The sequence below is a fragment of the Vombatus ursinus genome, unplaced genomic scaffold, assembly GCF_900497805.2.
Source record: "Vombatus ursinus unplaced genomic scaffold, bare-nosed wombat genome assembly UNPS02010193.1, whole genome shotgun sequence".
NCBI lineage: Eukaryota > Metazoa > Chordata > Mammalia > Diprotodontia > Vombatidae > Vombatus > Vombatus ursinus.
The window spans coordinates 161,790-169,065 of NW_020949971.1; positions in this window are offsets into that span (position 1 = coordinate 161,790).

A 7,276-nucleotide genomic window follows, 5' to 3' on the forward strand; every position below is an offset into this window, starting at 1 on the left:
TCTCTCTCTCTCTCTCTCTCTCTCTCTCCCTCCCATCACACACACACGCACAGCTCCTTCCCCAAGGAGCAGCCTCCCCTCCCCGGTGGAGCCCGCCCCGCCTCCTTGCGCCTCCCTCTGGCCGGCCGCCTGTCCATCCATCCGTGCTCCCCTCCTGGCTCAGCCATCCATCCATCCTGGTCCTCCCCGTGCCCCCGGATCTGGGCCAGGAAACCCCGCCTGCCCTCCTCCCTCCTGCTCGTGGAATCGCTGCAGGGCCCGCCCAGCCCACGGTCACGGTCACAGCTCCAGGTAAGTCCACAGCCAGCCCCAATTCCTGATCCCCAAATCTCCCAGGGTTATATGTGAACCCTTTTACCTGCCCACCCCATACCCTTGGGTGCAGGAGGGGCGGGGAGCAAGTCGGGGATAGCCCGGCTGGGGGAGGGGGGAGGGGGGAGGGGCGGCAGGGAGCCCATCCATGCCTCCATCCTAGGAGATCACAGAGTTTGAGCTGGAAGGGACCTCAGAGACCATGGAGCAGGAAACTGAGGCCCAGAGAGAGGAAGGTCCCACAGCTAGGAGGGTTTGAGGCAGGATATGAACCCTGGATACCTAGGTCCTTCTGCCTGTCCCGCAGAAAGTTGGGGAAATGTTGCTCAGCGAGAATAATGGCCAGATGGGGGGGTGGAGATCGACCCCTCATTGCCCAAGGTTCTGTGGCAGGGGGTGGAGGGGGCCATAGCAGGGGGGCCTCAGGCTTTGTGAGAAGTGGGGGAGGACCCTCCACTAGGAGAGAACCAGGAGATCTGGACTGGAAAACATCCCCTTCCCCCACCACGTGCCCTGCCCCCAATTCTTTCCTATATTGGCTCCCTGGTTGCTGTGGCTGTTCATTCATTCCAACTGTGTCCTACTCTCTGTGACCCCTTGTGGGGTTTTCTTGGCAGAGATACTGGAGTGGTTTGCCATTTCCTTCTCTGGCTTGTTTTACAGGAATGAGGAAACTGAGTCAGGCAGAGGTTAAGTGACTTGCCCACGGTCACACAGCTAGCAAGTGTCTGAGGCTGCATTTGAACTCAGGAAGATAGGTCTTCCATGACTCCAGGCCCGGTGCTCTACCCACCTAGCCTTCTGGATCCCTAGACTGTCCCCCAAATGAAGGACCTGTATGGGGGCACAGAGAGCCTTGTCACCAGCTCTTTCACTAGCCAATGAGTTGCCCCCTTCTCCCTTCTTCCACTTTATTTACCAAGCAGTGCCTGAGGGACAGTTGGGAAATGAATTGTGAAAGAAACCCTGGACCTCTGGGCTTGGCTGAGGCAGGGCAGAGGCGCCCTCCTGCCCTGTGGGCACAGTGAAGAGAGGGTGGGAGGGGGCTGGCATCAGAAAGGGCACATCTTTCAGATCAGTCAGTCCACCGAAGGGCATTTCTGAAGCCTCTTCTGTGGGCCAAGCCCTCTCCTAGGCCCTGGAGGTACAGAGACCAAAAGGACAGGAGATTCCATTCTAACAGGGGAGACACCATGTACATAGCCGTATGGGTGGTTACAAATAGGGGCCATGACAAGGACCATAGCTGTGGGTTCATTGGCATGCCATTGAGAACTCCCAGATGGGGAAACCCCTTCACTGATGCAGGTTGGCTCCTCCATGACATCTTCTGCCTTAGCGGGTTGCCTAGAGCAGAGAGGTCAAAGACCTCGGCCAGGATCACACGACCAGGATGTTTCAAAGGTGGAACTTGAACCCAGGCCTTCCTAGCTTTGAGGCCTGCTCTTGGGCCTCTCTGCTGTGTGAATATGTATCAGTAATTGGAGGTGGGGAGGGGCAAGGCACTAGCAGCCGAAGGGGCGAGAGCAGATCAGGGAAGCATTCGTATAGAAGGAGGGAGAGCTTTCCTGGCACGGGGAACGGACAAGGGCAAAGTCACAGAGGCAGGAGGATCGAGTGTCACTCGGATAAACAGCAGGAAGGCCAGTTTGTCTGGATGGAGTGTGAGCAAAGGGAGAAATGGATAAACCTGGAAAAGTAGGAAGGACTTGAAAGGTCAAACAGAGGCAGTAGGGAGCCCCTGGAATTGAGGGAGGGCAGTAATCTGGTCAGACCTGTGGCTTAGGAAAGTCGCTCTGGCAGCTGTGGAACATGGATTGCAGAGGGGAGAGGCTGGAGGCTGGAAGTCCAATTAGGAGACTTGCGGTGTTCTGAAAATTCTGTAAAATGGGCTGATGACAGCCCTGACTCCCCAGGGCAGAACTCTGAGAAATTTGACATTCTATCAATATTGGCTCTTACAATTCTCAGGATTCTCAAGATTTTTATTCATTATTATTGTTGGTGCGGGCAAGGGGTGATGAAGGCCTGGGTCCCCTGGTGGCTGATGAGTAGTGAGAAAGGCACGGATGCAGGAGATGCTGGTAGGGAGGAAGATCTGGCCCCTGACTGGCCCAATGGGCGGAAGGAGAGGTTCAAAGCCATCTCCAGGATGCTGCCCAAAAGATCCCGCTTCCTGGCAGCCCACACTTTATTTTCAGATTTGGGGGAGAAAAAGAGAAGGCAATCTCCACACGCTGCCAGAATCAAGTAGGAAGGCTGATCTATACAGACAATCCAGATTTGGGGTCTTTCCAAAAAAAATGGCCCAGAACGGCAGCAGGTGGGGAAGCCTCTGGAAAGCCTGCCCAGATGGCCTGTCCTGAGTCATGAGGGTGGAGTCTGGTCAGGTAGGTCCCACCTGAAATCCCACCTGCTGCAGGAAGCCTTGCCATCCTCTTGACTGTCCAGTCCTGGCTAGTTTGTGCAGATTTGTCTGCAGGGCGTCTGCTCCGTTAAACTGGCAGCTCCGTGAGGGCAGCGAGTAGCTTTGGCCCTTTTTTGTAACCCAGCATTTGGCACAGTGCCTGGCACACACTACATGCTTACTGGCTAACTATTCCCGTAGTTTAACTTCACCATGGCAGTAGCCAGAGGCCTGTGGCTAGAGAACACTGGCATTCTGGGTTTGCAAGGTCCAGAGATGGGCCTGGTACAGTTCTGGACCCAGACCCCAGAAGGTGAGTGTGCTGAGTTGGGAACAGTGCCTGCTTGGCCCTAGGGCCTCCCCTGGGTTAGAAGGGACTGTTTGAGGTGCATGGAAGGAGGCTGCTGAGTGTGGCCTAGATTACACAGTAGGGTTAGGATGCTGCCAGGTGGAACTGGAGCTGAGGTCCTTTATCCACCTGCACACACAGAATGAGAGTCCAGAGACAGGCATCTGGCTGCTCTGGGTCTCAGGCTCTCCATCTGTAAAATGGGTGGGTTGACCTCCGTGGTCTCAAAGGGCCCTCCCCGCTCTGAGGCACTGTGATCATACCAATCACTCTGTCGGCCCTCCAATTGCAAACCTGCCTCCTTTCGTGCCCCCTCACTTCCCATTGCTACCCTTAATCTTCCGCCTGCCCTCTGAGGCTCACTCCCTTCCCCTGCATTCCCCTGGGCTCTCCCCACAGTCATCGTTGCTCAAGGGGTTCCGGCCTAGCATGCCTCCTGCCCTCATAAGCACGCATGTCGATGGCCCCCAGATCCCCTGGCCTGCTGGTCCGCAGCTGCCCAAGCTTCCATGATCTCAGCGTCATTCTGCTGCAGTCACCCAAGGGACAGGATCACAGGCCAGATGGGGCACCGCAGGGGGTCCTCCGGGTCACAGCGTCACCGTGCCAGAGGCTGGCCGAGGCCAGCTTGCCATTGGTGGCACCACACTGACCCTTGCTCTCCTCAGCAGCCCTTGCTCTTGGCCGTGCGTGGTGCAGGACTCCAACGGCCTCTGTCCCCCCTTCCGTCCTTATTGTGACCCCCGTTGCCTGACCCTCCCTGCTCCTCCAGTCCACAGCCCTGGCTGTGCCGTCCAAACGTCCTCGGAAATCTCAATCCATCACTAGTGAGTTTGAGCCTCTGCTGCCCTTTGTCCTGGGGCCCCTTGCCTCCTTGTCCTGGCATTGCCCTGCCATTTGCCTTCACAGAATTTCAGAGCTGGGAAGGGACTCAGGGGCCACTCAGTCCAACCACTCCACACACCTCTCCACTCCAAAAAAAAAAAAAAACCCACCCTTCATAACAGAGCAGGCAAGGACTCAACCAGTCTGTGCTTGGATACCCCTCAAGACGGGGCACTCACTAGCACCATTGGCAGCTAATCCCTCTTCAGGATCCTCTTGTTGCTAGGAACGTTTTCCATGCTTTCAGCCTAAATGTGACTCTGTCGCTGAGTCTGCCTCTCTAGGGCTGAGCAGTACAAGCTTCCTCTTCCACGTCCCAGCCCCTCGAACACCTGCGGAAACCTCACATGCGCTCCCTAACTCTTCTCAACTGAGCCTAAGCTCACAGGTCACTGGGCCCTTCCTCATCATGGTTACCACCCCTGCACTCTCTCCGGTTTATCAATGTCCTTCTTAAACCGTAAAGCCCAGGACTGACCACAGAGCTGCAGATGTAGTCAGGCTGGGGAGGGAAAAAAGGAAGGAGAGAAGGAAGGGGGGAGGGAGGGAAAGAAGAAAGGGACAGAGGGAGGGAAGGAAAGAAGGAAGGAAGGAAGGAAGGAAGGAAGGGACAGAGGGAAGGAAGGAAAAAAGGAAGGAAGGAAGGAGGAAAGGAAAGAAGGAGAGGGAGGAAAGGAGGGTAGGAAAGAAGGAAGGGAGGGAGGGCGGAAGGAAAGAGGGAAGGAAAGAAGGAAGGAAGGAAGGAGAAGGAGGGAAAGAAGGAAGGAAAGGAGGGAGGAAGGAAGGAGGGAGGGAGGGAAGGAAGGAAGGAAAGAGGGAAGGAGAGGAAGGGAAGGAAGGAAGGAACAAAGGAAGGAAGGAAGGAAAGAAGAAGGGAAGGAAGGAAAGAAGGGAGGGAAGGAAAGAAGAAGAGAGGGAGGAAAGGAAGGAAAGAGGGAAGGAAAGAAGGAGGGAGGGAAGGAAGGAGGGAGAGAAGGAAGGAGGGAGAGAAGGAAGGAGGGAGAAAGCGTTTATAAAGTCCCTGCTAGGTTGTCAGATATTGTACTAAGCACAGATCTTACAAATATGATCTCATTTGATCCTTGCTATCACCCTGTGGGATAGGTGCTATTATTATCAATCCCATTTTGCAGTTGAGGAAACTGAGTCTCAGGGAAGTGCTTAGGATGACATGGTTTCAAAGGCTGGATTTGCACTCAGGTCTTCCTGACTCCCAGCACTGTATTGACTGTGGCAGCACCTGGCTGCATGGGGTCAAGCACGGGTCCCTGGAGCCCTCCTCCAGACACCTTCCCAGTTGACATTGTACTAATGATAACTCTTTGGTTAGCCCAGCCACTCAAGCAGTTCCAAGTGTACCTATCTGTGCTCTCCCCAAGCCCAGCTGGTTCATGAGATTAGCATTGCCAGCAATGTAGAGAGCCTCTATCCACAGCCTTCCCCTTGTCTACTAGTTAAAAACCCTGCCCTGAAAGGAAGTGAGGGGAGTCCAGCATGACCTGTGCTTGATGCAGTCAGGCAGGCTCTTTGCAGTCGCTGCTTTCCTGTCCCCATGTTCACCAGCTGCCTCATTCATGATGAATTCTAAGACTTTTGCCATAAGCCAATGCCAAGTTCTCTGACCTGTAATGAGAAGATTCCATTTCCTTCTCTGTTTTTAAGCACTAGGCCTGTATTTACTCCTCCCCAGGCCTGTGGCACCTCTCCCCTTCTCTACGGTCTTCCTTGGGTCTCTGACCACAGCTCTGCAATCCCATTTGACAGGGCTTTTAGGACTCTAGGACATAGGTCACCCATGCTGGGGGACCTAGTCTTATCAAGGGCAGCTAGGGGCTGTTTTACCCTCTTCCTGATCACCCACTCTCTACCTAAAGTCACCGTAGGTCACTTTTCCCCTGGAGCTCCAGTCTCCCATCTCCAGCTGCTTATTGAACATCTTAAACTGGATGTCCAGCAGACATTTTAAAGTCGATATATCCAAAATAGAAGTCAATGTCTTTCCACCTGGAACTGCCCCACCCCCGCCCCTGTCACTGTGGAGGTGCTCCCAATCAGCTCAGTCCCTCAGGCTCACAACTCAGAAGTCAGCTGGACTCCTCCCTCTCACCCCCCTCCCTCCAGAGCCAAACTGTGGCCAAGTAGGTTTTTCCTTTGCAGCATCTCTGAATATGCCCCCTTCTCTCCTGTAAGCCTGCCCTCAACTATTGCAGTGGCTGCTGGGGGGGGGGGGGGTCTGACTGCCTCGAGTCCATCCTCCATTCAGCCATCAATGATCTTCCTAAAGCTTCAGTCTAACCATGTCTCTCTCTCTCCCTGTCTCTCTGTCTCTCTGTCTCTCTCTCTCTCTCTCACACACACACACACACACATACACACACACACCTCACTCAATAAACTCCAATGGCTCCCTATTACTTCCAGGATCAAATACAAAATGCTCTGGCATTCAAAGCCCTTCATCACCTGCCCCCTCCTCCCTTTGTGGTCTCCTGGTCTCAAGGACTGTATTTTAGCCCTCGAGACAAGAGAATATCGATTCTAAGTGTCCACAGAATAAAGACAGTTTGAGAAGGGGAGGCAGAGGCCTAAGATCAGAACTCAGGACACCTTGGGGTCGAGGAGGCATCTGGGGAAGGGCATCTGGCCCTGTTGGCTGGCAGTGGGCCAGGAGCCGGGAGATAAGCCCTCTGAGGCCAAGCAGCATTGCACTTGGAATCAGCAAGGTCTGGTTTCGAATCCTGCCTCTAGACAGTTAGAGCAGTGTTAACCTGGGCAGAATCTCTCAGTTTGTTAGTTTGCAAAATAAGAGGTCTGACTCAGTGGCTTCTGTGGCCTTTCCTGGCTCTAAGTCCATGGTCTGTAATCTAGGTCTGATTCCTTGTCCATAGTAGGGGATTGGACCTGGAGCCAGGAAGACCTGAGTTCAAATCCTTTCTGAGATACTCCCTGTGTAGCCCTCGACAAGTTCCTTAACCCTAACCCTCTGTCTGCCTCAGTTTCCTCCTCTGTAAGATGAGGATCATAACGACACCTGCCTCCCAGGGTCATTGTGAGGTGCTTAGGGCAGTGCCTGGTATGTAGCAGACAACAAAGACCTATTCCCCTTCCCTCCTGAGTCTTCTTTTGTCCAGGCTCGATCCCAGGCTTGCATGGTCTTGAAGCAGGGCCCTCACCCTGCTCTCTTCCCTACATGCTCCTCAGTGCCCTACCTCAAACCCTGATCTGGAATAGAACACAGTATCATGGGACTGGGATGGAAGATAGCAGGAGAAAAGCCCCCTGTGCTCGGCTCCTTTCTGGCCGCCATGATGCTCTAGAACTGT